Below are 7,499 nucleotides of genomic sequence, written 5' to 3' on the forward strand. Positions count from 1 at the left end.
AAACAGATGCTGTCTCTGCCTTGGGAAGTTTGCACTCTATCAGGGAGAAGAGATATTGCACAATAATTAGAAATGTACAACAGAAATGAGGGGGTGAGTTTACAAATAGGTGTGACAAATACACTCAATCTTTTCTAAGGCAAGGATGTTTCAAAAAACACAGAAGAATGAGTAGAAATGAAGTAGGAAATCACTACATAAAGAAATGGGAGGAGGTATGTGATATGGAGAAAGAAGCTCTAGATAAATTAAAAACAATTTGGGCAAGTTTCTACTGATGGGAAAGAACAAAGTGTGTATTAGGAAGTTAAAGAAGTCTCCTGTGGTTAGCAAGTAATGACTGAGGAGGAAAACGAGACTAGAGAAATGAGCAGGGATTGTTATGAAATCAAAAGGAACTAATAATGTGTTCAATAGTGTATGACAATAATGGTGAATGTTCAACCATGTTTATGTTGTTACTGTATTTATCATTTATTCTGCCATTCACTTAAAATTGCATGTCTCATTCATGATAGGCTTACAAAGAAAAATAATTTCCTCTGAGTTGGTTTAAAAAAAAAGGAGTTCATGCTGAAATAAGGGAGGCATCTCAGGACTCCACCAACAGTTGTGACTTTCCAGCCAGTTTCTGTGCAGGGAAGAAAGTACATTTTCTCTGTTGAAAAAGCTGAACTATTTCTTCAAATATGAAACACTGTTTCCAAATCTTATTCAACAGCCTGGACTCTGAGAAACAAAGTTTGTTTTACATCAATTTCATTTCATTGAGAAAAGACAATAAACATATGAACCTGTGTTACATGATCAAAACTATTTTCAAATATTGATGTATTTTACAGGGTTTTTTTTTTCTTTCCTGGATAACAGAAAAAAAATGTACCCTTTAAAGTACATATGTATTTGTTGCATTCAGATCTCAGGGAGGTGATCGCCAAGTGTAATGCCTCTGCAGGAAAGAACAATAATTGCAGTTTAAAAACCGTAGAGTTTGGTTAGTTATATGAATTCCATGTTTCTAAATGAAGAATTGGAAAGTCATGCCAACAAAAATAGAAGCAGAAAAATAACTGTCATGCCTGTAATTAGAGAAGAGTGAACTGTAGAAAATTAGAAGCCATCTTATTTGTGAATCAGTGACTAGGGAAAGAGAAAGAAAGTGTAGGTTTTCACTAAAACATTTTTAAAAACCTTTGGATATTTATTTATATATTTAATATCTATCTATTTATTTGTGATGGGAATCTCAAAGCCACACAGTTTCTTCATGATGGCTGGGTTTTCATTTTGCACACAAATACCTGGCAAACTTGTTTAGGAAATCCACTGGTATTCAGAAATAGCAGGACTCATCCTTAGGCATATCTGGAAAGCAAAATTAATGACTTATACCAAGCTGAGATGCATGTTGAGAGTCTGAACCTGCCTTTAAATCAGGTAGAGGGAAGACTGGAATCTATGAGCAGATTAGGGACTCATGGCAACCTTGGCTCCATTGAAAACCCTCACTTACTCATAGTGATTATTTCTGCCTTACTTATAATAGAAGTAATTAATGGTACAGTTTTATAACACATTTTTAATTGCCTCATATATTTAGGATTTTATTATTATTTTACCTAGATACATTGCTTGTAAGTTTCCCAAATTAAATGAGAAGGGTAAGAACTGCAATTTGCCTGAGCCTCATGGGAAATTACAATATAAAGAAGTAAGACTGGAGATATAAATTTGGGCCAAGTGGTAATTAATTAAAGTATATATGTATGTCTCAATTTAAAGGAGCTCATCCTCTAAAAGTCTATTTTGAAACTTTTTTTTAAAACCAGGGGAGCTACATAATTATTTTTTAAAATGTTTGAAAAATACTTTAGTAACTGAGTGCTTCTTGAATCCTTTGGCGTTTTGGTGTAGGGACTTCATAGTTGTAATCATAAAATTAATCACCAGAACCACTCTATGAAGTAGATAACTTGAATCCCATTTTATATGTCACCAATCTGAGAGAACTTGGGAAACATGCTTCTGTTCACTAATCTGATAGGAAGTAGATTTTCTTCTGGATCAAACCCTTAAGCTTCTCATCAGGGCTGGGAGGAGGGCACTGTAAGCAAAGTACAGAGGGTGCAAAATTTTAAATTTAAGGAGACACTCATTCTCAAGGTCTTGCAAGTCCCAACCCTATACTAACATGATTCTAAGAGTGAATTCCTCCTTAAATTTTTCATCAGTCCTGCTGTCCCTAAGTTGTTGGAAATGAGGAGCCTTCCCATTCCCATAACTACACAAAAGATGTTGGGAAACTTCTGTATTCAAAAAATTCCAAAGGTATGATTCAGTACAGATTTCTAACCAATGTGCCCACATTCACTCAACATCTCCAATCCATTTTCCACAAAACTGTCCCAGAATATTTTCGAAAAGTCATATCATCTCTCTTTCCTGCTTAGAGTTTTTTCAGTATATTCTCATTTGACTTAGGGATGAGCCTAAAATCCTTCATATGGGTATCAAATTCCTGCTTATTTTCTATCAAATGCATGTCTATTTTTCTCATTTTCTGCCACTTCATACCCTTTTACCTCATTTTATCAATTTTATCATTAGTTCTATGAATGTAGTGAATCTCTTCAGACCTCAGGGCCTTTGCTTTAGCTTTTCTTCCTGTAATTCTTCTACTTCTTTTCACACTCCACCAAGACTCATCACTGAGGACTTAGTATCCAGGTCTCTTCCTTAGAGATGTCTTTTCTTTTCAAAAAGATAGCTTTATTGAAATATAATTCACTTAAGATATAGCTCACCTACTTAGTATATAATTCAATCTTTTTTAGTATATTCACATATATGTGCAATCCTTATATTCCCACCTCCACCCCAGCCTTAAGCAACAACTAATCTTCTTTCTGTCTCAATAGCTTTTCCTATTCTGGACTTTCATATCAATAGAAACATAGAGTATGTGGGCTTTGTAGCCAGCTTTTCTTACTTACTATAATGTTTTCAAGGTTCATTCATGTTGTGGTATTTCATTTTTATAACTGTATCATAATCCATTGTGTTAATACAGCACGTTTTGTTTGCCCATTTGTCTATCGATCAACATTTAGGATGTTTCCATCTTTTGGCTATTATGAAAAATGCTGCTGTATTCATGTACAAGCTTTTGCATATGCATATGTTTTCTTTTCTCTTGGATATATACCTAGAAGTTAAATTGGCCATTTGTATATGTTCCTTGGAGAAATATCTATTCACATCCTTTGCCCATTTTTAATGGAGTTAGCTTTTTATTATTTAGGTGTAAGTGTTCTTTACATATTCCAGATACAAGTTCCTTATCAGATGTGCAGTTTGCAAACATTTTCTCTCATTTTATGGGTTGTGTTGCTACTTTCTTAGTACCCTTTGAAATACAACATTACTTTTTTATTTTAATTAAAATCAATTTATCTCCTTTTTTTTTTTGTGCTTTTTGGTGTCATAACTAATTCTATGCCAAATCAAAAGTCAGGAATTAAAAAACTACCTACTTTGCACTATCCAGGGAAATAGTTATATGAAAAAGCGAGTTTTGTCGCCTTATTTTGTAAGGATGGTGGCAAATGGATAATGCAAATTGTATTTTAGTTAATAAAAATGTTGTGACCAGAGCTTCATAAAAACATAAACCTGTATTTCTTCTAGGAGGTATACTTAAACATTTATTAATTTGATGTTCATTGTGACTTTAGAGAACACAGCAACTTATTATCCACCACATTCCGGCCTCTATTATTTCTGCTAAAGAAGTCAGCTGTTAATCTTATTGGAGTTCCTCTGTAAATGATGAGTCATTTTTCAGTTGCTACTTTCAAGATTTTCTCTTTATATTTGACTGTCAGCATTTTTACTATAAGGTATCTGTTTGTAGATCTCTTTGTGTTTATGTTTTTTGGAGGTGGTTTGTTTTTTTTTTTTTGAGCTTCCCGGATGTATAGGTATTTCTTTATAAAATAATTCTTATTTGGATAGTTTACTACGATTATTACTTTAAAAAACTATTTTGAATTACCCTTTCTCTCTCGTCTCCTTCCACTCCCTTTATATACAAATTAGTGTTCTTGATGGTGGTGTCTCTGAGACACTAATTTTTTTTCATTTGTTTTTCCTCTCTGTTCTTTGGTGTGAATAATCTCTATCAGAATCTCTTCAATTTCACAAATTATTTGGCCAATTCAAATCTACTCCTGTGCCTCTATAGTAATGTTTTAAATTTCATTTATTTTACCTTCATGTCTTAAATGGCTCTCTTTGATTGTTTTGGGCAGGGTTTAGTCCCTGTGACATTAGTGGGCCAGCTTGGGGCTACCTTGGACTTAAGTCAGACTAGGCATTTGTTAGATATGCAGTAGCACAGAAATGCAGGCTGCTTTCTTTGTGTTGTCACCCTGAGAAACTTTCATTTGTGGGTGGGGCCTGTAGTCAGACCAGGTCTCTGTCCCAAGCCCATTGCTGGGGCTGCAATTGGACTTGTGTGTGTGGTTATCCTTCACTATCCCTAAGCAGGAGTCACTTTGTTGTGGTGCTGGTATTTTTGGGGGCTGCTTGGACACTGCTAGGCTTGTGTCAAGGCTTTGGATGGGCTATATTGGAGGGGGCAGGTCCACACAATGATTTGAGGGCAGGGCATGCAGTGTTAGCAAAGTCTGTGCAGGTTATTGTGGAAGGAGACCTGGAGATACTTTAGAAAACTCCTGCTTCAGGGCTAGAGGTGGCAAGCCAGCAGGAGATGGAGGGCACAGGGGTGGGGTGCGCAGTGACAACAATGTCCGTGTCAGTCTATTGCAGAAGTGTCCCGTGGCCACTGGGACCAAGGCCAACAGGATTGGAGGGGGTGAGTCTGCAGAAGAACTGGGGGAGGGGGGGCAAGATATGCACTGTTAGCAAGCAAAGTTTGCTATGGAAGGAGACCTGGAGGTGAGGCCTGGCTGGAGGGGGCCTGTCAGCAGGAAAATGCTGGGACAGCAGGAGCTGTTACCAAGTTAGGTGGAGACTACTGGTGCTGTACTGGCTGCCACAGGTTCCGTGTATCTAGGCTGGGGGCTTGGAGAAGGAAAGGTACTTCCCAGCTCCTTTGTTGCTGGGAAAGTCTCCTAAAGGTCTCTGGCCCTCCAGAACGTGGTCTGAGATTTATAAATAAATCTTCTCACATACCCCCAGCACTTTTCAAATTGCTGCTTCTATGCTGTATCTCAGCAGGACTGTTTACAGTGCTCTCTCTTTAAGGACAAGGACTCAGTTTCCTATCTCCCTCTTGACCCTCCCAGAGTTGAGCCTGCTAATTTTTAAAGTTCCAGGTGTTAAGCCCTGCTGATTATAAGCACACACAAAATTGGGCCCCTATTTGGGGATTTGTCTTCCCTGTGTGGGTTTTCCGTGCCTGAGGTACTCGATGTGAGGGTTTGCTTCTCCCCTGTCTCTGCACCTGTGATGTCTCTCCCTCCCACGGGTGGTCCAATGAGTTTGTTTAGTTCCCTAACACATTTCTATCCTTCCTACCCTCTTCTATGTGGCCTCTTCTCTGCATTTAGCTGTGGAGAGTCTGCTTTGCTGGTCTTGGCATTATTAACACTAATGTGGTGGTTACCTAGTTGTATCCATGGGGCAAGGTGAGCTTAGGATCTTACTATTCTGTGATCTTCCACAGAAGTCCAGAGGCTTAAATTTTTTTATAAATTAACTTTCTTTAGTTTTATTGGGCTGTGAATCAGAGTTCGATACACTGAGGGGCTGATTGTCAGTCAAGAATCTTTTCTGATGCACTTTTTTTAGGATTTTATTTGAGAGAGAGAGAGAGCATGGGCAGGCTGAGGGGCAGAGGGACAAGAATACTCCCTACTGAGCAGGAAGCACCATGTGGGGCTTGATCCCAGGACCCTAACATCATGATCTGAGCTGAAGTCAGGTGCTTAACTGACTGAGCCACCCAGGTGCTCCTGACGTACTTTTCTAAATTAGAGCCCTTTGTGATACTATCTCATGTATTCCTGTTCAATTTTCTTCCTATATATTGTCATTGTGGCATAATTATAAATGTTTATAATAATGTTTTAATGTTAGCTTTCTAAGTCAACCCTAACTTCTTGAGGTTAGAGACTGTGTATTTTATTCCACAACTATATCACTATTGACTAGTACCTGGCTCCTCAAACACTTACTGAGTGAATAGCTGAACACAGTTAATAGGGTGACTAGACTGTTGGTTATAAGAACCTGTGTGTGTACAGAAGAAGGGATAGTAGCAATTTTAAAATGAGTCCAGACCTTCAAACCTGCTAGATAGGGTGGATAGAGACCCTACTGAGTTAAACAGAGAATACTGAACACAAATCATATTTGTGGTGAACTTCTTTAAGTCTGAATACTGAGAGGCATTTTGCATTATAGTTAGGCTTTTTTTTTTTAGTGGGGGGGAGTTCTTATTCACAAGAGACCAGGATGAAACACCAGTTTTCAGAAGACCCTGGTTGGGACAAGAGAAGTCATTTTTTCTGCCCTACCCAAGGGGAGTCTTCCCAAGACAAAGGGCCCTCAGGCATTGAAATCTCTTGGCTTACACAGTCCCTATGCCGTTGGGACGTTCAGAGAGCTGCATGATTTGCTTTGGTCAGAAGATGAGAGCCAAGGGACAGAAGTTGGGACTCTGGATAGGAACTGGACGACAGGAATGGTGTCTAAATTTAGGACACAAACCAAAGGACCAGGAGTAGGTCAAAATAAGATTGTGGTTAAGAATGTCAACAATTTGGATCACCTGGGTGGCTCAGTCAGTTAAGTGTCTGACTCTTGGTTTCAGCTCAGGTCATGATCTCAGGGTTGTGGGATCAAGCCCCTCATCAGGCTCCACACTCAGCGCAGAGTTTGCTTGAGATCTTGAGATTCTTTCCCCCTCACTCTCCCTCTGCTCCTCCCTCTATTTGTGCTCCTTCACTCTAAAATAATAAAATCTTTTTTTTAATGTCAATTTCTGAATATAAGTCTGGGAAAGCAAAATAAGAGTTCCATCTTACATGACCCTAAATCCACTGGGGGCCTGAACAGAACAAGAAGGCAGGGTAAGGGAGAATTCATGCTCTCTGCCTTTTTTTGAGAAGGGACAAAATCAGTCTTCTCCTGCCTTCAGACTTGGATTCAGACGGAGCTTACTTACATCATTGGCTCTCCTGGTCCTCAGTCCTTCAGATCTTTTAGATATTTTAAGTTTGACTTGAGAATAGAACTTTAGGGGCTCCTGGGTGGCTCAGTCGGTTAAGCATCTGCCTTTGGCTCAGGTCATGGTCCTAGGATCCCAGGATCGAGCCCCACGTCAGGCTCCCTGCTCAGCAGGGAGCTTGCTTCTTCCTCTCCCCACCCTCCCACTCATGCTCTCTCTCTCTCTCTTTCAAAAAATAAAATCTTAAAAAAAAAAGGACTTTAACCAATAAATATTGATTGTGTCTCCACTACACAAAACATGG

Source organism: Mirounga leonina, unplaced genomic scaffold (genome assembly GCF_011800145.1).
Source record: "Mirounga leonina isolate KUSES-001 unplaced genomic scaffold, KU_Mleo_1.0 Mir_114, whole genome shotgun sequence".
Lineage (NCBI taxonomy): Eukaryota > Metazoa > Chordata > Mammalia > Carnivora > Phocidae > Mirounga > Mirounga leonina.